This window comes from Falco cherrug, chromosome 6 (assembly GCF_023634085.1).
Source record: "Falco cherrug isolate bFalChe1 chromosome 6, bFalChe1.pri, whole genome shotgun sequence".
NCBI lineage: Eukaryota > Metazoa > Chordata > Aves > Falconiformes > Falconidae > Falco > Falco cherrug.
The window spans coordinates 40,464,278-40,490,120 of record NC_073702.1 but is presented as its reverse complement, the minus strand read 5'-3'; the positions used below and the strand labels follow the sequence as shown (position 1 = coordinate 40,490,120).

The following is a 25,843-nucleotide window of genomic DNA, read 5'->3' as shown; positions in this document are numbered from 1 at the left end:
ACTCTATTTTTGTCAGGTGCATTTGTATTTGATGCTGAAATCTAAGACTGTGAGTACAATAGTGCTATTGAGTGCACAGTGTTCCTGTCTTTCAGAAGTGGCTGCTCTGGGATGGCTGCATGGCTGAGCATGGCTAGCTTGGGAAGGTGATGCTCATGGCAAGAGCACTGCCAGGATCTCACCTCAGGAAGCACTTCCTCGAGACCACCTGCTTCAGGGCAGTATTTTAGCTCCATATTCCTCTAACAGGGATTCTAGGCCTGGGCTTAGTGGCTGTTGAGAACTCTTGAGTCCAAGAGTTCTTACAGATATGTTACCACTATCATTCATACTTAAATGTTGACATGGTAACATGCAAAATGAGCTGAAACTCTTGAAGACAAAGGCTAATTGGCTCTAAGGTAAAGTGGATGGGAATTAGCGGTGGAGGCGTAAGCTATGGCCCCTTGTGCTTTTCGGTTACATTTGTTTGTGGCCATTCCTCCAGCAGCAGGTGGAAAGAGGGACCTGGTTCCTCTTGTCTGCCTCTGCCATTGTGTCTTCTGAGAAGTTACCTCCAGCACAGTGGCAGAAGTAGACTTTTTGTGAATGAACACTGTCAGCAGCAGGCTGCATGTCAGCTCTTCTGAAAACCTCTGTTTTCTATTAAATCCTACAGCAAACCTGATATAGGTTCCACTCTATGATTTCTATGGGATGGTCAGAAGATCCTAGAGGAATTATACCATTCCCTATCAAAATCTCTCTGGCTAGCTCCTACAGTACAGTCTTGCATTACCCTCTTGTTAAATGACACCGGATTTTCCCAGACGGTAGATCGACTACCCCTAATATATTGCACAAAGGATGTTGCAACCCTGCTATTATTATTCTAGTGCAAATGCTGAAACTGGTTGAAGAGAATTTAGAAATCTGCCCTTCTCTCTTCAGTTCCCCCCCTCAAATTACTTCAAAGGTTGGTGAAATGAATTTTGCCCAGACAGATGAAAAGCAGTGTCACAGTGTCTTCTCATTCCTGCAGGTTTCTGCCGAACAGGGCTAAGGCAATACACAGGCAAGTGCCTGGAGCAGGACACTGCAAAACCACCACGAGCCTCCCGGTGCTGCAGCTCAGAGTCCAGCTGACACCACCGAGAGGGGCCAAGACATGTCAGGGCAATTACTCATGGCTTGGGCATGGGTAGTGGTGTGCCCTGTGTGGTGCTGGCAATGCAAAAAAGCTGGCCTGACTTGGTGGTAGAGCTGCTGTCTGGCACCCTGTGGGACCCCTCTCCTCCCTTCCTGCTGCCTGTGGCCAGGAGACAGCTGGGTGTGCTTGGCTCCTGCCCTGGGACAGCAGCACTGGATGCTGACTACCCTTCCAATGCATGCTCTGGTGTAGCTTGGTAGTTACAGTGACAAAAGTCCTCCCTTGGAGATGAAGGTAATCTATTTGGTGCTCAATCAAGAAATAATTAATCTCTTTGTATAGGGTAGAAGATGAAGCTGTAGGAGCCTGAGATACCTTTGTGCTTATTTACTTATTACTGGACCCACACCAGGGACTGGTGCCTCTGAGGCAGCATTAGGAGACAGGACAAATTCCCAGAGCTGCTCCCTGCAGAGTGCCCCAGCACTTGATGTCACCCCTGGCACAGCACCCAAATTGTTTAACAATGTCCATCAGCCCCAAAGATGTGAGAAGGATACGGTCCTTATCCTGAGCCTGAATTGCAGGACTGCCCTGAGGTGAGATGCTGTGGTGGGTACAGCTGGAGGGCAAAATGGATCTGGTTTAGGAAAGCTACCTGTCTTTAAGGTGATTTTAAATGTTCACATTTTTTATGCAGCATTTTGGAACGTTTCAGCTACTCCCATTTGGAATTCAGTTCCTCTCCCTGTTAATCAATAGCAGGCCTTAACAAAACAATATCTCACAGGAGACACAGGCACACAGTGCTGAACAAAGCAAAACAGCCACTGGCTTACAGCAACAATTGCTGCTACACAATGGGTTTTCAAAGCTCAGTATATATTTTGTCCCTAGTGGGAAAACCATAACAAGACTGAATTAGTGGCTAGGCTTGCCAAAGGGAGAAATTAAAGTGCGATGGCTTGTCTGACACCTTGAAGTAGTTTTATTTATTTCTGGAGGAGAGGACAGTGTGAGAAAGTAAGGGGCCGCTTAGGGAAAACTATTTTCTGTTGCTTTCCGAAGTGTGATGTGGTTCTTCATGCCTGAGGGCTTGGTCCACGTTGGGGATCAGTAGTACCTTCTGGTGAGAGGGCTCCTGAGAGGTGCTGGCGAGTATGGGGATGCTGCCTGCGGCGCTGGGGAGGCACCGGGGTGGAGGGAGGAGTGTGGCTTTCAAGGGGCGGATGGGCTGGGAGTCCCTTGTCCCTGCTGGGGGAAACTGGGGGCTGGTTTGCAGGTGGTTGGTTTCAGAAAGAAAAGGGAGAGACTATGTGAGAGCAAAGCAAATTCCCTTCCCTGCACATGGTCACCTCTGAGCTTGCAAACTTAACTGCTCATCTGTGGATCTTGACAGCTCCTTGCTCTAGCACTAATGGGTTTCAGGAGCTCCCAGTGAGCTGTAATCGCCTTGGTTCAGGGCTCAGCTTGCACCTTTACAAGCACCTTCACCCCTTGCTGTTAACCTGTGGTCTCCTTTATTCAGCAGCTAAGCTTGTAAATTCATGTAACCAAATAGCTAGCGCTGTTAACTGCCCACACGAAAGTGAACAACACATCCATCTTCCAGAGCCCAGCCAGCAGCCTAATGACACTCCTTGCCGTGCTCACAGGTACCCTTTCAGATGTAACTAGCTCTGGCCCTGCAAAAACAATTATTTCGGCGCTCGCATAGGACATGTGGCTCATCTGGGTGGAGGAGGGAGGTTGCCTGGGCAGAAGGCTTCCCACCAATGGTCCCCATGCACCACTGCCCTGTGCCATCATTGCCCCATGCTGTGGTCTGATAGCTGTCAAGGGAGACCACCCTGCAGGCGAGCTGTGTGTCATGCCCTGGAGCAGAAGCATGCTTGCAGTGGTTTTATTTTGGGTTGTGACCAATGTTTGAGAAGTCTTTTCGAAAAGCTGTGCCTCAGTTTCCCTGTCCATAAACTTGAGTGTAATTTCCTGAAATAAAGCACCACTGGGAGGACAGCTGCTAATGAAACACTAAGTGATGCTGAGGTGTCTGGCCTTTCTTGCCAAAGTCAGTGGCTTGAATCCTCTAGTCTTGAAATTAATCTCTGCAATAAGATTGTCTGGATGCAGATCTGGTTTCCTATGAAATGAGGCTCATGCAGTTGCTCTGTGTGTGGGGGGGAGTAGATGCATCAGACCCCTTCCAAGTTGTCCCTATCAGCTAATTGCAGCCCAGCAGGGCAGAGAGGTACAGTACTCATGGACAGTAAATCCTGTAAGCTCTGAGGAAATACTCATTGCAAGCTCTTTCTCCTGCTTCCAGCTCAAGGGAAGCTGGGTTGCAAGTTCACCCTTTACTAGAGACCCCACATGGGAGCTCAGCTGGGGACACTGCTCACAGGAAACAAGGCTTGGCTGCTTCTGCCGTTGCTTGTGTTACTACTTGTTATCAAAGGAGAAAAAGTGCAGCTTTCTGTCTGCAAATAACATAGACCTGCCATTGGCAGAGAACTAATATGTTCCCTTTCTCACCCCAAAGCAATCACAAGCAATCAAAGCTGGGCGTATGTGAGCTGGCAGGGGTTGAATGGACATTGCTTTTCTTTATTTGCTGGCTGCTTACCTGGTGCAACAGGCAGTCTGGGAGAATTTCTTAATTAAACAGGCTCTGGACTGGGTGGCACACATACGCTGCCAATGGGCATTATAAAAGAGCAGTTATTGCACTTCAGCTTGGGAAATGTGCTGGTGTAGTTGTATTGTTAAGAAAAGTCTTGGAGGAAGGGAGAGAAGGAACCTGGGCCCTGGTCTCCACTCCAAAGACTGTTTGTTGTGTTTATGTTAAACATCGCTGGATCTAACCTCAGTGGAGAGTGGGTGGAGGGCTAATTTGAGCTGCCTTTGAAAACAATTTTGAGCAATGCACAGCAAGATCTCAGGGAAACAATGTTTATAATCTATATCCTGCCTCAAACTGCATAGGCACTGCACTCTTGCCCCACTGCCAAAATTAGCAGCAGTCATCAGGAAGCAGCTGGTGTCTCAAGCATGAGCCCTTGTGTTCAGCCATCGCTTGGTAGCTTTTATATAGTTATATAGAGAGTTTTTCCTGGTTATTGAGCATCACCTACTCTTCACCTTTGCAGTGGCAGCAGGAAAACTCTCGTATGTGGAGCCTGATCCAGTGTCCTTAATCGTGCGTGGTTCCCGCTGATTTTAGCAGGAGACTTGCTTTGTGGTGCGTAGGAGAAATGTGTCCCTCAAGGAGTGGACTGTCTTCTGTCCTCCCTGAAAGAGGGTGGGGAATCCAGTGCTTTGCTGTCTGTCTGCCTGTACATCATCAAAAGCGTACAGGCTATGATACACAGTCCTTAGATTTAAATAGCATTAAAATTTAGATTTCAATATTAGGGATTTTGCCAAGCTAGGTAATACTGAGTTGAGAGTGTTTGTCAATTAGCCTTCCCAACCATTAAATCCAGGTTGCTTTCAGTTTTTAATTGACTCTGCATAAATTAGTGCACCCCTTCCTTTAGTCTTTTTGAAGATGAGTAGCCGCTTCTCGCTCCAGTCTGGGCTTGGGAATATTTGAGAAGTGGCAGTGTGTTAATTTCTGCCCCAGAAGAACTTTGCAGGAGAAACAGCTCTTTCAGTTGTTCGGTGGCCACAATACATTTGAAAGACTTGGTGTCAGGGTGTTTTGTAATGATTTAAAATATTAAATAACGCAAACTAACAGAAACAAGGCAAAATACGTAACTTGGGGGAGGGGTTGGAGGCAATCCTGTGCTGTCCCTTTAGCTCTTGCAGTTTTTACTCTGATAAACAAGCTTCGCTTTCCAGAAGGTTGAGACCTTTGTCCTGTCTTTGTGACTGTTTTACTCCCATTTTGTCCAGGGTAGGGAGGAATAAATAATTTTGGCTTTCCTGCTGTTTCTGCATCTCCGATGGCTTCTTCACCAGGAAAGAGGAGAGAAACAATGTGGAGACCCTGCTCATTCTTTACTATTTTCCCTTTTCTTTCTCATCACCAAAAGACAGAAGAGGGAAATGATGGCAGGCACTCAAATATCCACTCATCTTTTTCAATTCAGCTCTTTAACTGCTTTTGTTATCCAGTGGCACGATGGTCTTTGGCTCATTATGTACTGGCTTTTTAATTTAAATGTATCCCCATTAGGGAGCCAAAAGATCCAGTCTTAGAGTTCTTTCATATGATTTGTCTAACCACCCTCTAAATTATTTGTCATGGCTGTGAACCCTCTGGAGATTTTTTTTCTTTTTTCTTTTTTTTTTTTTTTTTTCTTTTAAGCACTATAATTTGATCCAAAACATCTGTAAGAAATCACAACTGACCTCCCATCTGGGCAACAGCTCAGCTGTGTCCTAAGGCTGGGTAGCGTCAAGTGTGTGAGCTCTGTTTCAAAAGCCTAAAGTTCCTGACATGGTGAAATTCCTTTCTTACATGTTTGTTGACAGAAGGCGGGCAGGGCAGGGAAGGGAAAGGAAGGGAAGGGAAAGGAAGGGAAGGCAGGATCAAGATGCTGTGCCGCTAGGCCAGAAGTGAGTGGAACATCTTGTTACGGAAATGGCCTCAGAAATGCTCCTCCCTGCATTAGAAAATTAGCTATTTAAAGCAGGATCGATTGCTAGTCTTCTTTGCCACTGTTGTCATTTGGCTCTGTCATGTGTAAATAATATTTTCTCATGAAAGAAAACTTCGAGTAATGACAGTGCTCCTCTGGCCACGTCCTGTTCCAAAAGGGAGGAATCAGCTCATCCCTGGAAATGGTGTCTCCCTCTGAAGAGAAAATCTAGGACCTGTGTTTTGTTTTTCTCTAAAACTTTAGATGAGTAAATTTCGAGCCCCAAATGCCATCAGAGTGGTACAAATGCATCCCAATATCTAAGATGCATTTGAGCACTGGAATTACATAGGACAGTACTCATGTGAAGGCAAAAATATGTGGAGAAAAACAAAAAAACTATGTGACTTAGAGCAAAACCCACTTTCCCACAAGATCTGTATCATCAAAGTAGCAATACGTGCTTTAAAGGAGTTCTTCAAAACAGATTGCTTTACTTTTACCAGTGTCAGTGAGCAAAAATCCTTTTATTCTTGGCTCATCATAGTTCCCAACCTCTCATAGGGTGAGGTCACATCTTTCAAAAAAACTGGAGTTATCAAACACACAGAAATGAAAACTCGCCCCTCTGTGTTTTGTTAGCTATGTTCTGCTTATGTTTTTTCCTTTCTCCCTCTTAATTTTTGATTTTCCAGGGAGATTAACCCACACCCGGCTTAAGCACCCTCAAACCTTCCTGAAGTTGAGATGCACATCTGGATCCCAGATCTACAGCTCAAGCCCATCGCTGTTTGTTATTGTTTGCATTGCTTCAGGCCCTGCTTAGGGATTGTACAAAGTGTTCTTTAAAAAAAAATAAATATTGAAATGTCCACACAGCATTTGAGAGAAGCACACTTCTGTAAGGTGCTGGTGCTTGATCGTTACAGAAGCACAGAAAAGAATCTCTGGGGGTCATGTAGGGCATTGGGGCTTCTGAAAATAAAATATTTTTACAATATTAGGGGCTTGGAGTCATCCACATTTCCATGAAAGCCCCTGTACCAAGTGAAGGGAGAGCCTCTGAAGAGTGTTCAAATGTCTTGTGTACGGAAAGTTAAAGAACTCACTTGGCACAGGGATTGGAGGAGATCTAGGCCAGCTGAACGTGGCTTTTAAAGGCTGGGATTTCTTCTCATGCTGACTAATAAGTCCTAACAGAGAAAGAATTGTTGAACAAACCTGTTGCTGATTCTTGAAGGTTGAGGAGAAGCAGTAGAGCTGCTGGAGATGCCAGAGGTACGGATCATCTTGTCTGTCTTATACTTATCCCCCTGCCCCCAAACTCCTTGTTTTATTTTTATTGGGATTTTTGTCTGATGAACCCTATTAAACACATCACTAGCATTGAGATTTGCCAATTCCAATAAACCCATCTGCTTTATTAACTAACTGCAGTCTCTGGAGTGTTTCTCACCGGCTGAGACATGAGCAGCCCTTTCTGCCATCTCCAGTGCTGTGTGTCAGCTCCGGGAACAATGGGAGGGGACCCAGGAGGTCGCAGGCAGGAAGCACCACTTCCCCTGGATAATTAACTGGCTGGGAGACTGAGGAATGAAGATAGCACATGAGACACACACAGTACAAACTGCTGAAACAATAAACAAACAAACCAACGACCAGCACTTCCTTTTCTTATATTGTTAAGGCTGCTTCCTTAGTTCAGGTTGCCTGAAACCCACCCCTCAAAAAGCAGCTTTTTAGGTTCACTAATTCTTAACCTCTTCGCTGCCAGTTCTTGCTGAAGGCACAAGTCAACATTTGCCAAAGTGATGGCCATCATAGGGCCTACTGCTCCTCCTCGGGGCTTGCTGGAGAAACTGGAAATCCCTGTTTCTGAAATGGTAAAAGCACTTCTACCAAAAATTCAGTGAAGGGAGAATTAGTTTGGCTGTAAGGCTGCATGGCTGTAACACCCTGGGACCAGGACGGCGCCCCAAGTAGGTACCAGCATCCGGCCTGGGAGGTAACTCAATCTAGCTCTTAGACCGTTGATTTCCAGAGAAACTGGCCTCAGAGCCAAGACCTGGAGGGAACCTGGATCAGGGCTTTGCGGCTCAAACCCAGCTCCTGTATCACCCTCCAGTGTGCCATTGTTTCACCATGTCTGTCAGAGGGGGGTCAGCTGCGGCACCGGTGCTCTCTGACCTCCACACCAGTAAATATCTGACTGCACACTTCCATTGGGATCCTCTTCTCTGACTCCAGGAAGGACTTCTTCCCACAGTTTCCTCCCTGTCCAAACCACTCTTTGCTGTTTAGTTGTTTCTGACCTGTTAACACCAGAATTATGAAAGCGGGAATCAGGCAACGGCAACCTCCTCTACCCCAGGTAATTTTTACAGATGTCACATTGAAGAGCAGCCAGGGACTATCCTTGGCTTTGTGTGCAGTGCATCATGTGTGTTTTATCCCAAGGAGGCTGGTGCTAGTGGCACTCAAGAGCTGAGGTGATGGCGTAGGCCTGCATCCATCATATACTGGTACTGGTTGGTGGATCTTGCTCCACCATGTCCTCAGCCAGCAAAACACACATGTGCAGCCACAGACAGTTGGGGAGAACTGGGCTGATCCCACTGGAGCTGGAAAATTGCTTTTCAAGAGAGATGCTGATGTTTCTCCCCATCAGCCTGCAGACTGGGAGCAAGGCAGGAGCAGGGGTGCTAGGGGGGGGCCATGGCCCATCCCTGGACTTGTCACCCCAGCAGCACCAGCAGAGGCTGTCCTGGGACAGGTCCTGCCTGCTTCTGAGTGCTCCCAACTGACAGCTTATTTGTTATTACTTTAAATACCCACTGTTTGTGTTAAGCACAGCAAGAAGTCTAGTAAACTGAAATGGTGACATTTAAAAAACGAAGTCGCTCAAGTAGATGTTTAATCTTTCTAATAAGAAAGTTATCTGCTAAATACCAAGTTTAACAGTTATGTAGTAAGTCCATATCAAAACACAGATAATGACTGGTGGAGTATGGTTTAGCAACTGGTATTTAATTAACCTATAAAGTCTTTCTTGCTTAATTGAAATTACACTTTTAGCCCACAGACTAAGGTGCAGAGCTGGCAGTTCTGTCAGTAAAACAGTTGCTTTAAGCACTGTGGCACCTGAGGCTATGTGGTGGCTGTAAGCACTGGGTGGCTTTCTGCATGGGGGTGCTGCTGAGGGACACTTTCAGGCTGGCTTAGGGTCTCTCTTCTCCCTTCTACCCTGCCCTTCCTGTCAGAGGAGCTGTGACTGCCATTATCCTGCCTGCCAGCTCCTCCAAAATCCCCCCTGGTGGCTTTGTCCCCTCACTGGAGCGTGGTTACAAAATCTGCTGCACCAAGCCATGCACTGGCTGCTGCCAGCTCCAGCACACAATAATGTGGATCAAGGCAGGCGTACAGTGGGAATCTCCAGGGCTTCCTGCACCTCTAGGTGCATAGAAGATGATGGTCATAGGGCACCACATGGAGGAATAATGAAAACCAATTACAGAGATTAGGCAGTGTGATAGGAAACCTGCCACAATTGTGCCTTGTCACAGAGATGAAGAAGATCCATGATCTGCCACAGACACCACTGGGTGCCCTTCAGCTTTACTCAGAGCTGGAGCCCCAGCAGTGCTCTGCAGTGTTCTCCACCATGATGGGCCACCTCAGCTCGGATCCTCTGCTGTCACGCAGGAAATGGGCACCTGAAGAAATGGTGAGTGGCATGAAAGGGCTGAGACAGCGGATCCTGCTGCTCTGTTGTGACTGGCATCTGCTGTGTGTTCATGGTGTGTTTTGTTGAGTGGGGTGGGAGTGGGTCCTTGGAGAACCGCTCTCCCTCTCCTTGGGGAAATCAGCCCCCCTCTAACTGAGAAATGCTTCTCTCCCTGGCAGGTTTCCACCCTTAGCGCCTGGTATATTTTGGCACATTTCAGGGCTCAGTGAAGTGTTTTTGAAGCTTTTCCTTTGCTGCTGCCAAAATCCCTCTGTGTCACAGTATGTGTCTCCACAGCACAGAGTCAAGTGGAGGCATGATGGATTTGCAACGTTCAGCCTTCAGTGAAAAGGACGAAATGTGGAACAAACACTTCCTAAGCACAAGTCCTTCCAAGGGGTTTCCAACACCCAGAGTCACTTGTATGGTGCCACTCCCCTGAAATCTGCAAAGTGATGCTGTGTTCAACCAACTGCTGAAAGCTGAGGTGGAAGAGTGGTGCTGTGAGAACAGCTTTGCAGGGAGCTGGGAAGGGGCAGGTGAGCTGGTATGTCAGGGAGGCACTGTACAAAACCCCATTCCTATTTTCATGTCATGAATCAAAACTTCCACCCAGATCTCCTTGATAACTGATTCATTACTGCACGTCATACTAACAGCAGGCCTCTGCTATATGCCTCTTTTCACAGTGTTAAACAAAAAGCCGTGGTTTACAGTTTAAATATCTTTATTTCTTGTGGAAAAGATGGGACATGTGCTTTTCAGGACTTGATGTATGGCATACGTGAACTGTGCGAGAGATGATGGAAACTTTTTTAGGCAGCGATAGCTCTCCTTTGCCCTTTTTGTAAAAGTGCGGTGATTCTGTACAACGAAGTTGCTTCGAGAGCCTTAAGGAACAGCGCAAGTAGAAATGTAAACCAGCTCCCTGTTCTCAGAAGACCAAAACACAATCCCTGCCTGGCTGTGGCAATGAAAATAACATCACAGCACTCTTCTGTAACGATCCCCTAGATCCTCAAAACCCTCTGTATGCTGTGCTTGAGAGACTCCTAAGAGCAGAGAAACTTCATTTGCAGTCACAGGATTGAAAAAGCAGGTTTCCTTCCTCTCTCTGTGTAGTCCTTGTCAGTTTAGTTAATATCCTGAGTCCATGTGAGGCAGCAAACGTCACTTGGGGAATTGCCAGGGTAAGGGCAGCATGCCTGCTCTGCTGTCAGTTTTTCCAGCCCTTGCACCTCCTACTGAAGAATGGAAAAGGCACCTGACTGTGTACATTGAAGGACATAATAACACAGGCTGGGCCAGTGGGGGAGCTTAGCTTGCATGATAGCTCTGACTGTAAACCTGGGTGGATGACTGAAGAAAAGGGAAGAATGCAGACTGGAAAATACAGGCAAGAGATGTATGTGATGACTTGCCTCCTTTCCAGCTTTGGGCAATGAGACTGTCCTGAGCAGCTGAAAGTAAACGTCAACTCATGTGTGGCATGCCAGAGTATTTTGAGACAGGCAGAACATAGTAACATAATTCTTGATTTATCTACTCTGTTTAAGGTCAATCTGGCCTTTTCATTACATGTCTGCAAAAGGAGAAACTCATTCATAAGTGGAGAAGCAATGCTGTCCTGGACAGCAACATGTCTGACTGAAATGTGGTAAACAGACAAAAAACCATCCTAACTGATGTGACTGTCCTGTACAGAAGAGGTTCATCTCCTTTTGTGCAACATATAGCATAAAAAAAGGCATTGTTCATTAAGTAGTCCCAAACTAAATTTTACTAACTATAATGCCTTGCACAACTTAATTTTGTGTTTTGTCGAGTCAGGCAAAAGAAAGGACCTGGCTGTGCAGCACTGATATGGAGGAACCCTCAGGACCAATATTCAGGTCCTACCATTGCCTGCATTATATGTAAGAATTAGTCTCATCTCAAATATTTAAGAAATAGTGTCATCTCAAAATGCAAAACAGCAGCTAAACAGCTAAATAACAAGGGGAGAGGACATACTGCAGTTGTGCTGGTGGTGGGTGGAGGCAGTGGTGCCCCCAACTCCTGCCTGTAACTGTGCCAATACGATGTCTGGGATGCACAAGGGATTTTGAAGCTCTGGGACCTTTGGCCTTCCCTTTCTCCCCCGATGGCAGGGCTTGCAGTGCTGGGTGGACAACAGAGGTTGGTGTTCATAGGTGCTGAGCAGCTGTTACACGATTGCCCCAGCTCCAAGGAATTGGCCTGGAGCTGCCTCTCCATCCTGTGCCCCAGTGATGGTGAGCATCAAGACCAGATGGTTGTGCCGGGGCTGGGACATAGGGGGTCACGCAGCCAGTGCAGCATGGGGAGTTTCGTACTCCTGAGAAAAATAGTTGTGCCCTGGTGCTCCTGGCCTCTCCCTAAACAGTGAATGGGTGGTCTTCTGCAGACTTCTGAAGCAGCTGGTGACACCCGCCTAAGGACCATGTGTATTTACAGTAATATATAGACACACACAGAATTTGCCAGAGCCAGTATGCCTGCAGATTGGGGTGCAGGTGAGCTGTCAGAGCTGTGAGTGCTGGAGGATGATTTCCACTGTTTTCTGCAGTGTGTATGACCACAGCATGATGGTGGGCAGCAGAGAGAGGAGGCAGAGGCTGGGGATGAACACTGACTGTGTCTTTCTAGCATTCTTCCCCATGAAGACACAGCTTGATTCAACTAATGGCAGTCATTAGGGATAATACTTTGGTGAGGATTCCAGAGCTCCTTTATAATTAACCCCAGGGAGCTTCTATTTTTTTCTACCTACAGTAACCTGTCATATGTGCCTTTTGCTTCAGGTTGGTTACCTTCACCCCCACCCTCTCCCCAGCCCCCCAATTCAAGATGAAATTTTACTTTCTCCATTCATACAGAAATGGGGCATCCCTGATGGAAATAGCTCTCCTGCCACCTCTTATATCTGTGAGCTGATAAAGATGAAGGGTGTTTTGGGATCCTGGCCAAGAGTGGCATCTATAAAGTTCTCTTAATAGCTGCTGTTCTAAAGGCGTGGGCCAAAAGTGGCATGAACATGTTAAGTGGCTTGGTGATACCTCTGCTAGAATCAGAAACACCTCAGGGATTTGATGTGGTTAGTCCTCAAAAGACATCCAAGAAAAAGGTATTTTTAGTTCCTGTTTTCCTGGTGGGGAGATTAGCTAAAGCAGAATTTAGTTTTAGATTTGGGTACTTCTGCCAATTAATTATTTGCTGAGATTTCTAGTTCCTTAACGGAATGAGCATTAATACACCCAAAGCTGAAATGAGACCCAGCCAGGGCTCTGCTCCTCCTTTGTTGTCTGTCTCTGGCCCTGACCTGCTCACACCAGTCACGTCCAGCAAGAAGGATATGTATGTTGTTAACAGATGTAAGTGGATGTCTGCTCAGTGGCTGTGTCTGTCCTTCTCCCAGGATATCCTGGGATAACCTGCAAGCTTATGATTTTCCTGAACTTTAGGTTCAGTCCACATTTTGTATTTAGCTTCAATTTGTGACTCTTGCCTATAAATTTTTATAATTAGCACTTGAATCTGCTTGTGCTTTTGGTCTTTGCACTATCCAGTGGCAATGAGTTCCACAGCTTAACTTGGTGCTGTCTGAAAATATACCTCTTTTGCTCCTTTTCAATCTGCAGCCTGATGATTTCTGTGACAACCCCCACATTTTGCATTTGCAAGGAATAGTGAGTAATATTCCCCGCTGAGTTTCTAAAAGCACTTCTTATAATCATTCTTGACATCCTGCATGATTTTCTTCAATCACATATCTCCTTTTCCAAGCTAAGGAGCCCTACACCATTTAATCTTTTCTTATATGCCAGCTCTATCACTGATGATAATTCCATACTTAATAAAATATCCAGGTACCACCAAGAATTAATAAATTGCCCAAACAGACCAAGTGAAGAATTTTGTTTTCTAACCTTGTCACACAGAAGCCACATTCAAGACACAAGGAGATGCAGCACGAAAGGTAACTGAAGTTTCTCTGGAAAATTACTGCCTTAGCATAGCATAATGTATTGCACTTTCTAGAAATCAGTTTTCACCACCAATTCAACAGCACAGAAATCTGAGCAACTGCCTTAAAGTTATTACCCAAATTAAATATGTCTTAGCACTGGCCTTTTAGTGATAAGATCTGAAATGAGAATATTTTTCAAGAGTTTCATATGATACATACTCATGAGAACAAATTACACGTGTTATACCTACAAATACCCATGGCCATGTATTTTTAATTTAACTCAGATACTGATGTCAGTAACCAGAAAGACAACACAGATGCTTTGGGTCTCAGACCCAGATGTTTTGGTCGCTGTAACAACACCTGTGCTGGCTCCTTTGGCAGCACTAGCAGCCCCAACACAACTACTGTTGCTGCACAGCCCTCAGAGGAGCAAACAAGCCTGGTCCTCCTGCAGGGGAGCCTGGGCAGCAGCCTGAGTGGGATGCAGAGGTTTTTAACTCCATTGCAAAGTTACCCCAGAAGCTCAAGGGAAAGCATGAGTGAAGTTGTTAATATTTTACTCCCTTTGTTCTCTGAAAAGCAGAAGAAAGAAGGACAGAGCTTGTTGTTGCTTAAAATAAAGCAGGTGGGTTTTTTTGGCTTTGGACTTTTTCTCTGTTTACATTAGGATTTGCAAAACGGGAAGGGTCAGAGATGTGAACACCCCTGTCAGGCACCTATGTCAAAGTGGGAAGAAATGGCAATGGCTCAAAAGTTTTGGCAACCAGCAATACAGGGAATTCATCTGAACTGTAACTTAATGAGTGGGCTCCCCTGCATAACCAAATCTCTCAGGGTCACTGGCATGTTTAATCTCAGTGGTTTCATTTCACACTTGTTAATAAGGTTAATAAGTTAGTCTTTCTTTCAATGACTTTGTAAGTATACCTTAAGAAAGGCAGGGTGAAGGTGGAGAAGCAGTTGATTAGAAGGGTGAAAGCCCAGCTAGAACTCAGGGTGGCCACTGCTGTAAAAGATAATAAATAATATCTTTACAAATACATCAGAAACAAAAGGAGGGCCAAGGATAATCTCCATCCTTTATTTGATGCAGGGGGAACTTTGCCACAAAGGTTCAGGAAAAGGCTGAGGTACTTAATTCTTTCTTTGCCTCAGTCTTTAATAGCAAGACCAGTTACCCTCAGGGTACTTGGCCCCCTGAACTGGAAGGCAGGGATGAGAAGGAGCAGGATGAGGTCCCTACAGTCCAGGAAGAAATGGTTAGTGACCTGCTACTCCACTTAGACATGCACAAGTGTATGGGCCGGATGGGATCCCCCCGAGGGTACTGAGGGAGCCGGCAGAGGAGTTTGCCAAGCCACTCTCCATTATTTATCAAATTCTGGCTAACCGGGAGGTTCCAGAAGACTGGAGGTTAGCCAATGTGACACCCATCTACAAGAAGGGCAGGAAGGAGGATGCTGGTTGACAGCTGGCTGAAAATGAGCCAGCAGTGTGCCCAGGTGGCCAAGAAAGCCAATAGCATCCTGGCCTGTGTCCGAAACAGTGTGGCCAGCAGGACAAGGGGAGCAATTGTCCCCCTGTGCCCAGCACTAGTGAGGCTGCACCTCGAACCTTGTGTTCAGGTTTGGGCCCCTCACTGCAAGGCAGACACTGAGGTGCTGGAGCGTGTCCAGAGACGGGCAACGGAGCTGGGGAAGGGTCTGGAGCACAAGTCTGATGGGGAGCGGCTGAGGGAGCTGGGGGTGTTTAGCCCAGAGAAAAGGACGCTCAGTGGAGACCTTATCACTGTCTACAACTATCTGAAAGCAGACTGTAGGCAGGGGAGTGTTGGTCTCTTCTCCCAGGTTACAAGTAATAGGGCAAGAAGAAATGGCCTCAAGTTGCGATGGAGGAGGTTTAGATTGGATGTCAGGAAAAAGAATTTCACTGAAAGGGTGGTGAAGCATTGGAACAGGCTGCCCAGGGAGGTGGTGGAATCACCATCCCTGGAGGTGTTTAAAAAATGTATAGATGTGGTGCTTAGTGACATGGTTTAGTGATGGACTTGACAGCCCTGGGTTAACAGTTGGACTTGATGATCTCAAAAGTTCTTTTGCAACCTAAATGATTCCATGATTCTATGAAATACACTAGTCATAGACCACTTCTTTTTATTTGTGTGTTAATATACATTATATTTCAGTCTCAATGCCTTATATCAGCATGAACACAGGTGCCAGGCAGTGTTTGTACATATCTTCCAGAGAGGAGCAGTGCTTAACGATTTGGCAAGACATCAGTGTTTTGTTAAAATTCTCCAGGTATAACCAGGGACTTTCCTGTAATCAAATGAGTAGGTAGAGGATACAGGGGCTTGTTTTCAGGATTTTTTTCCACAGGCAGATTGTTATTACTGCTGAGAAGATGGGAGATATAATACAAATGACAAAATCTAGGTGATGGCTGTATTACCAAGCAGAAAACACAATCAGATGGAAAAGAGAAGTACTAGGACAAGTGTCTTGACAAGGTCAGATTGCATGCCAAAGGAGCTGCTTGGCCAGTGTGATGCACCACACCCAAACAAATTAACAAGGCTATTTGAGTTTGAAAAATTCTTGTTTCACTTAAAATTTGACTGAAAGCATTTGAAGAAAGGTGACCATTAAAGATTAGCAACAGAGAACAGGAAGGAATACATAGGTATATATTTTCCTTGTCAGTAAAGTATTTTCCAGTCATAAGAGTGTCTTGTGCTGCATGCTGATCTCGCAGATGGTGCAGTAAATCAGGGCTAACTCTGAGTGTCAGTGGAATTATCTTTGTGTAAATGGTATCGGAACTGGTCCCTAGCTGTGAAAGACAGGGATTGCCTTGGGGCACAAGCACAAATAGGAGAACTACAGGGTTTGGATTTTTTTTTTTCTTTTTCTTCTTCTTCTTTTTTTTTTTTGCCTTGGAGTCTGACTCACTTTGTGACTTTGAGCATTTTGCATAATTCTTTTGCCTTGGTTTCCTCCCTGCGAAGTCAGCTGATAGTTCCAGAGGAGCTCTTGAGTGCAGAACTTTGATTATGGAAATTGCTATGGAAATGCTTGTTTATTACCATTAATGGAAGTAAAATACATTAGAAAATTTTAGCTCAGCCAAGGGACTTGGAGGGCAAAAGGCACCACAGATTCACCAGTAGCTGATTTTCGAAGTACCAGCTATTATTCCATATGATGAAGGAGAACTTTCAGCTTTAAAAGAAAGACGCCACCCAAGAGTGAAACAAAGAATACAATCCTGTGACTGCATGGATCAGACTTCAAAACTCAATACAAGTTCCTTGTGACTTGCATGTGAATTCAATGTCAGGCAGCAATGACCACAAGCCCTTCTTCTTTGATGTCTGCTCAGCTTGTATTAAATTTGGGGGTGTTCTGCAATATCTCTGTAGATGCATAGGATTTGGAGGTCTTCTAAGGAGACACTCTTCCCCCCCGCCCTCATTCCTCTTCCAAAAGATGCACCTAACTTTTGGTTAAAGATTGTGAGGAGTGGGGTCTCTGTTGGTTGTCTGTACAGTGTCAGGAATATTCATTAATGCATGTGGACATGTTACCACAATAATCTTATTTGAATTTGAGACAAAGGATGCTCACATACAAAACACCCTACCTGTGTGCTTCATAGGCACTGACGTGCTGCCAGAAGGGAGCAAGCTGGCAATTTAGTAGCAGTGATAGATCAAAGCCAGAGAGTGATGTTTTCCTAATGTCTCAAATAATCAAGGGCTAAGTAAAAGAAAAAAGAACTTCTGAATATACACACTTTCTGGAAATAAAAATTCAGAAGCTTGCTCACTATGAATGCATCCTTCAGCTTTCTAATAGAGGAGGCTGGGGTATACCGACAGCAGAAGATTCCCAGCATTTACTGTGACTCTGGACATTGAAGATAGGATTAATTGTGCATAAATGTGGCCAGGTGTCTGGCCTCCTCCTGCAATCAGTGGAGGAAAAGGTGATTTATCCAACCTCTCTCTGTCCCTGGGCTGTAGAGGGAACCTAGTTAGACCAGATACTAACTTGGAGACAGCTAAAATTAGCAAGATGAATTGCCCTTTTACTGCTTCATATGTTTAACAAATTGCACACTTTCCCTGCAATTGTGTATAAGGTCTCTGTTTTACGTGGAGAGAGAGAAGTGAGGCTGAGATGAACTGACTTCCCCAAAGACAGTCAGCAACAGAACTGCTATTCAAACACACGTGCATCTGATTCCAGCCCCCTTCTCCTACCTCCCCCGCTACCCCCTTCTTTCAGATTATACTGCCTGCCTAGGACAACAAAAAATAGTCTCTGTGCAGGAAACCATTTCCACTTCTCCTTATGGACATAAAGGAGGGTCAAAAAATATGGCTGAGTGGACCACCAACCAGCTCCATCAGGCATGTTCCGAGATTTAGGGTTGCTTGTGGGACATACAGGGCTCATTACCAAATTGCTCATTCCAGTTTCCTGAAGCTGGGTGGCAAGTTTCAGAAAATTTGACTTGTGAAGAAATATGCAGTGATTTACCTGCCTCGCCTGAGACAGCATTGCATCATTGCCGTTGCTGTCTTTGCTGAGCATATGGAAGCTGAGTGCTCCCTGGCTAGTATCCAGACATCCAAAAGTTAAATTGATAGAAATTGCCATGAGGGTTCTAGCTAATGGGAGACATAAAGAATGAAGCCTGTTTTATTTTTGCTTGTTTCTTTTCTTATGAGAGGTTTCTTCACAGAACAAACCTAGATACAACTGCATGCAGCGTATTTCTTCTGTCTCCCCCCTGGGGATGACTTACACCAAGTTGTGATCTGTTTTGTTGTTCCAGCCCATTGGGCTCATCAGTTTATTCAACTGACTTTTTAAATGACCCTATTTTTCTTGACTTTGGAAAAAGTGGCGAGAATCTAATTGCACTTCTGAGCACAGGGTATGATGTCAAGGCGGCGTGATGAAGGGAGGGGAGGGCTCTGCTTCGCAGGAGGGGAAGAGCTTGCTGGACAAGCCTGATGGGGTGGCTTGGGTGATTTGCACATCAGTCATCAGTATACAGGATACATTTTAAGCCACATAGCTGGTGTCTGCACAATCCGGTGCAGATGCTTAGTAGTTTCTTATCCACAGAGACAGATGTTACAGAGAAGCTTAGATATGCACCTGTAGTTAGATTAAACGTTCGAGGCCCTATCTTCTTCATGCCATTAGAGCTTGGGGTCCCTCTTCACAGGCTGCTGTATATGAACTCTCTGGACCAAACTGTAGATTAATAGCTCCACAGATGGAGAAATATTTTTTTTTTCCTAATTCACAGTTCTGTTTCATTTTATGTTCCTTGCTAGATTAAGTTTTAGAGCTCTCTGAGGTTGGTTTTTTGTTTTTTTTTTAATGCAAAGTGAGACTAGACATTTTTACTGTTGTACAGTTTTGAAAGCTTTTTTTTTCCTTTTTGCTATAAGCAAAACCCAGGAAATCAAAGGTGATTCATCTTTAAGCAGCAAGTGATTTAAACCAAACAATGCTTTTTGATTTATGATAATGAAAAAGATTGCAGACTGATGATGGGTCAGATGAAAACTCACACTGCACTGATTTTTATGATAAGTATCACTACATTCATGCACTCAGCTAATTCTTCGCTATCAGTTTTATTTGTGGGTTTTATTTATTTTAAAAGTTTTTGTTTAGGGAATTTATTGGCAGGGTGTGATTGGCAGCCTTGGAAAAAGAAGTCTGCTATTCGGAGAATGCATATAACATTTCCTTATGCAGCTCTGCCAGTGTGCCTCTACTTGTCAGGACCACAACAAGAGTAAAAGAACATAAGAACATCTTTCTGTGGTCAGATTAAAAGTCTGGCTTGGTATCACGCCTTCCACAGTGACTCTTAAGCAATGCCTGGGGGAAACCATGAAAGAAGAGGACACGCAGGGTGATACTTTCTCCCAAATATTCTACCAGCAACCAACAATTTGTGGCTCAGAGAGTTCCCGTGCTGGAGGCTAGCACATGAAGGCACACTCACAGCATTGCCACACACACACACACAGCATCCACAGCATCCTGTGGCAAGATGTACCACTTTCCTAATTAAATTTTTTTGTGACAAGACATTTTTTTGTTTTCTTTTTGGTTTTTTGTTTGTTTGTTTTGGGGCTTTTTTGGTCACCTGCTGCTTTCATTGGGTACTCCCCAGTTTTGGACTGGAAAAGGAATACCTATGTCCCTATCTCTTTGTCACTCACCGTGGGGGGACATTTGGTGTGTGAATCTTCCCTTCAGCAACACAATTTCCTTTTTTTTGCCAACTTAGATGATGACCATTAAAAACATTAAACATTAATGAACACTAAAAAATTGAGTCAGTCCCAATCATAAGGGTTTTGTTTAATCAACTGCTTTGTAATTTTTTAAGCTAAATCATGTATTTCTCTTGTGGATTTATAACTGCTGGAAGTATTTCTCTGTCGTGCTTTTAATCTGTTTTATTTTATTTTTTCCTGCACCATAAATTTAGACTGCTCTTTGCTTATTTAAGCTTACTGTTCATGAAATCTGCTTGACTCCAGGAGCCAGAGCTTTAAGAAATGGGTCAAGAACGGTGAGACTGAAGACGAAGCCATAAGAGCTTGCAGCATGAGGATTTTTTTGTTGTCATAGTTGTTTTGTTTTCATAAAACTCATTCAGGAAACATCTAAACCATGCTGTACTTAACACAGGCTGATCCAGAAAGTCACAGCTGGATTTTATGTTTAGGAGAGAGAATCAGCAAAACGTAGGTCTGGAAAGGGCCTGTTAATATCATCTGGATCATCCCCCTTTCTGAGACAGGATTCCTGTGTCATTTGCTTGTCCCATCTGGCCTTAAATTTCCTCCCATGACAGAGGATCAGTGGCTTTGCTAGATAACCTCTTCCAGTAAGGTTAGTTGAGTATCCTTATCACTAGAAAGTTTTCCTAATGTCTAAACGAAGTCTCTCTTGCTGCAGCCTAAGCTTGTTATTTGTTATCCTACCCTTTGTAGAGGTGAAAAATCTTTGCAGTGTTTTAGAACAACATTATCATGTTCTTCCTTGGTCCTCTCTTCCCTACACTAAACAACCACTACTCTCCTAGCTCTTCTCACAGGCTGCCATTTCTAGACTCTCTGACCACACACACACAAGGATTAAAGCTCCCTTGGCTTGGGATGTGTCTTTATTGAGGCACGAAAGTGGACCCGCTGTTTCTTTGGAGAGAACATAATGCCCGGGGCGGTGCTGGGGGGAGGAGGTGGACTATTTCTCGCTTCCTACTAACACAGCCTCTCTGCTCATCCCATGACAATGTTTTCCTTTTACCCACAGCAGCACCATGTTGTGTGCCCAAGCTGTGCCTGACAGCTGTGCTACCTCTGTGTCCAGCCCCTGGTGCAGAGCTGCTGCCCTGCCAGCCAGGCCCTCCCACCAACTCCTACCTAAGGGCAGCGTTTTGCACTTACCCCTACTGAATTAGGCCTTTGTGTGGATTGGAGCCCCACACCTGGGGACAGAGCTGTCTCACACCTCGACTGGGAGACCTTCAGGTTTCAGCTTGACTGCCCGGGGACAATGCAACGCAGTACACAGGGGTAGCAGAGATGTCTGACCACAATCACATCATTACTAAATGCAACTGAAAAATACAGGAGGCCCTGACCTCTCCCTGTACCTTATCTGTCTTGCACCTGGACAGTGCTACAGGATAAAATTTCTTGCTTCTCTGCCACAGGCCATGTTTCCAAGTAATGGTTGGTCACTTGCTTTTCTCACAACTACCTGTACTTTGGACTTGTTGGCCATACGTTCAGCCGTGAGGTTACAGCTCCCATTTCAGCCAAGCTTGTTCCACCTCTTCATTTGAACTCATCTGATAGTTAAGAGCACTGTCTCTGGACTGACTACTTGCCACCTTTTAGGGAAAATCCTCCAGTGTGCTCAGGAATTTTTTCTGGGCCAGCCTGTCTGGAGTGCACTATAATCATTGTCCTCACATATCCTGGACATGTGTCCAATATACCGTAAGGGCTGGAGTTCACTGATGGGTACCAACATATTTCACTCTTCACAGTAACTTCAATATGCTTGCCAATTTTTCACTTCATGCACAGTGGCTTTAAAAATGCATTGAAACAGCATTTAAATGATCTTAATGATAGTGTTGGCAATATCATGAACCTGTATTTGCTTCTTTCCTGTGCTGGTCAGATCTGCCCAGCCCACCGGTGTCTGACACACTTTTCAGCTTATAAAATTAAGACATTAAAAAGATTTATCTACAGGTCCTTTAAATGAAACAAGCTGGTTCTGGCAGTTAATGTTTTTTTGCCTCTGTCTGACTAGTGTTTCATGAGTAACTGCTCCATGCTGGTCTTGCACGATGGAGCATATGCCATACTCAGTACTCCTTGCTACTGTACAATCCAGATAGCTCTGGCAGTTGAGGAGTCACTTTGGTAGTACTTCTCCACACTGCCACAGCCTCCAGTTGTCAGAAGAGCCTCCTGGTAGAATGATATTTGGCATTTCTGACAAATCTGAAAGAATTAAGTGTTGACCTGTTATTACTGTCCATTGCCAGGACATCATCAAACTGACATGATCTCATTCCTACACAAGTACAGAGCCTGCAACTTAAGATCCAGGATTAAAGGCGATCCTGGAAAATTTGTGTATTACTGCTGTCTTGCCATTTCCTCCTTCTTACTCCTTCCAGCCCTCTCTCCTTAGCCACTCCTTCACCAAAGAAGGCAGGACATAGATGGGGAAGATCAGACCAAGTGATTGAAATGGCTTTTTGCAAGGCACCTGATAAACTCTATTCAGTTAAGCAGATAAATCTGCCCTTCATGAAAGGAGCATTACAAAGATCCACCAATATCAGGTATGTCGATCATTGTGATTTTTTGTTTGCTTGTTTTGTTTATTGCCAGGAAGAGCATAGACCTAGCACATGGATAACAGGCCAAAACAGGGGGAGAACGGAGGGTGGAGGGAGATATTTGGTTTTGGATAAGACTGCCTGGATATACAGGTTACAAGATTCATGATTTTCTGCTGTGATTGAGACTGAGCTGCCTGAGACAGCAGCTGTATTAGCTTCAACTAAACCCATCTCATTGACAGTTGTATTTGCAGGCCTGTCAATTGCTCAGGCTTGTCAAATTACAACATGTCATTTTTATTAGCTTGATATCTGGAGAGCTATCTCAACTATTAAAAAAGGTGGTTAAAACTATATCAAATGATTTATATATAACATAACATTGCTGTTGGGTTGCCGATCACTAGAAAACTTTCTGATGCTGCTTCCAGTGCCTCGCTTACTGCTGAGTAGTACCTTTTAATATAAAACAAAAGCCATTAGCAATGCAATGTGCTAAAGTGCTCAGAAACTGACCTTACTCATACTTTGTATGGTTGCCAATAGCTTTAATCAGTTACCTTTTCTGAGTCCTCGGCTTGACTAATACCCTTGTGAGGCCACCTAGAATAGACTTCCTCTGAAATAATTTGTTCTCTTCCCACTGAGCTACCTCTGATCCATAAAGGCAACTTTGGAAAATCCCTTTGGTCTTCCATTGTATCACAGTCTATGTCACATAAATAAGACAGGTAAGTAAAAATATTAGTGTGTTTCCTTGGGGACATCATTAAGTGTTCTGCTGAAAGGAGCGGTGTTTATCATTTCTGATGCAAAATAGAATGAATAAAATGACTTGTCCAAACTCTGAATCTGAAGCAGTGACAGAGCTGGGATTAGAATCTATTACCTGAATCCCAATACCAAGATTTATTCACTAAAAATAAATAATCCCAGCTTCTCTAAACCCATCACACTGAATTTTCAGATTCGGTCTAACTGGGAATATTGATATATCATTTTAAATATTCCACCCTATTTATACCTTCCCCCTGCCAGCACACCTCAGTTACCACGTTTCCGTGTGCATGGACCACATGTTAATTGTCAAAATGTTTTAATTCAGCGCAATTGTAGCTCACTCGTAGGTGTAGAAACAGAACAGGTGGATTACCAGACACCAACCTTTCCTTCAGAGTCAAAAGGAACATTCTTCAGAGTCACAATCCTTTCTGTCCTTGGCGCAGAGTGCAGTAGAAGCCTTTCCCTGCAGGTAGGCTATTTGGAGATTAAGGGTATTTTAGTGAACATTATTTTTGACTGGGTTCAGTTTCTCTGGAGGTAGTTTTTACATGCTAAACTCACATCAGTCCAGTAGATCTTGTTATAGATAGCCAAGGAATTTGTGTACCATGGTGGTTTCAGAATTTCTGATAGCAACCTAGGGATTTTAGTTTTAATCTTTTTATTGATCATGGTGAAAAGTTATCAGTGAGTACTGTGTCCTCACATGTCTAGTTGCCACGATACAAAAGTTACTCACACCTGTATGTGCAGCTGTGGTCTACTGGAGTCTTAGAAGATGCATTCCTATGTGCATAACAGCACAGTTTCACAAACCTTTATTTTAATGGGAGTATTTTGTTAAATAACTCTCTTCCTCACCTCTGTGCAGGTGCCAGCCAGTGCAACCCAGGGACTACTCAGGCTAAAAATCAGTTTTCTTGTGTACTGCTGTTTATTTAGCACACAGAGAAAATTATTTTTGTTGGATCGGCACATGGCCGCTGGGCGGCTGGGCAGCTAGGCAAGCAACGGGGAGGGGCTACGGGAGAGGGAAGACCAAGAGGAACCAGGAGCAGCAACAGAGAGGGACGGCATGGGGGAAAAGATTTCCGCGCTCACGAGAATGGTTAAAGATTTCCCATACTGGCACCTTGTGAACACATACATTAGAGCAGCTGCCTCCTGTTTTGTTTCAATATTTAAGTGATGTCAGTCACTGGAGACCATGGGTGCCTTTAGTCACCAGTAGCAGTGCAGCCTGGGAGACTGCCATGGTACCTGAGCCATGTAAACCAACATAGCATGCGGCCATGTTCATATCTAATTAAATAGTATCTGATCTAGGATTACCTAATTCCGCCTTCTATTTAATGAAATTCCTCTAGCAAGATCTGGGAAATTGTTTTTCTTTTCTTTTTTCTTTGTGTTTTAAGTCACCTTTATGCTTCCATATGGCTTGTGTGACTCAGGCTTTATCATTTATAGATTACAAAGTCACAATTTAAGTCCTAGATAAGACTAATGAGTTAAGCATGGCAGACAGAAACACTTTTTCCTTTTTTAATTAAAATTCTAACTAAATTTTCAATCTGCAAAGAAGGAATAAATTCGCAGTGCAGCTTGAATACAAAGAGTTAATTTGTCTGATGAGTCAATTCTGAAAAATTCTGCAATGCCTAACAAATGAAAGTTGCATGATTTGGTGTGATCATGTCCTTCTCCACCCTGTGCTCCATCATGCCATGAAAACTGCATTATTCTTCATAATGATGCTAAATGAATTTTTTAAGGACTTATTCTTTAAAGTGGAAGATTTTTTGGCTGTATTTTACCTGGATGCTTATATGCTGTTTATTCAGTTGTCATTCAGCACTTTCGTATTTTCCACGCTTGGTGGGAAATGTTCATCCAGCTCTGATTTGTTATTATTTGTGATAAAAATGCACCATTCTCCAGTAAAAGTATGTTTTCGCAATACTAATCTAAACCATGTTTTTCACTTTCATGTTAAACTTTCATTACCTGAGGTGAAATAACACTAACCAGGTGGTTATACTTGAGCACAGAATGAAAGGAGAGGAAAGGCTGCACTATGGCTGGGGGGTGAGGTACGTTCCTAATAACCTACTCTACCTTTTTGCGTTTGCTTGAACCAAGACATTTGGAGACTGTCAAATGTCTGTTCTCTTGCTTTTGTTAAATATAATTTTATTTATCTCAGCAGCAGCTCTCAGACTCCACACCAGCCCTTACTGAGTGGATGAATAGGCTTATTTGTTTGTTTATTTATTTATTTAGTTATTATTTTTTATTGCAGTGAGTATAGATTAGGACAGGGAGAAGGAAAACTCGTACCAAAGCTGGTGAAAATTCCTGTAGTGGAGAAGGTCCTGTGGTGCACAAAATCTTTGAATTCCTACATGTGCTGGGTTTTGGCTCCCCAGAACAACAAAAATCACTAATTTAATTTAAGATATGGGAAGGGGGACTACAAAAGGGCTAAAGACCTTCAGGAAAATGCATGTGTGTGACCCTCTGTACTACCAGTTAGAGGGAAGAGCTCTGCTCTTCGTGCAAGTGCAGGTCCTCCCCTGAGGTCTTGTGAATGCTCTGCACGATCCACGTGAGATCCACAAGAGCTGCTGAAATTTCGGTGCAAGTCTGACATTTTTCCTCCTTCAGGTAAGCATGTATTTGTTCAGGTTGCTTTAAATTGCTCTTCATTGATC

The 25,843-nt window shown here is 44.2% G+C and overlaps 1 long non-coding RNA gene across 3 annotated transcripts in view; it reads left to right on the top strand.

The window, feature by feature from the left end:
- The window catches only part of LOC114016898 (uncharacterized), a 32,113-nt gene extending 24,967 nt beyond the window's left edge, over window positions 1-7,146 (top strand). For 2 of the 3 annotated variants that reach the window (XR_008732991.1, XR_003561664.2), the window contains exon 4: window positions 6,411-7,146. This is a non-coding gene — a long non-coding RNA (uncharacterized LOC114016898). Of the gene's footprint in view, window positions 1-95 lie in introns of all 3 variants that reach the window. The other variant, XR_003561663.2, reaches the window with a different exon arrangement.
- Window positions 7,147-25,843: the final 18,697 nt, after the last annotated feature.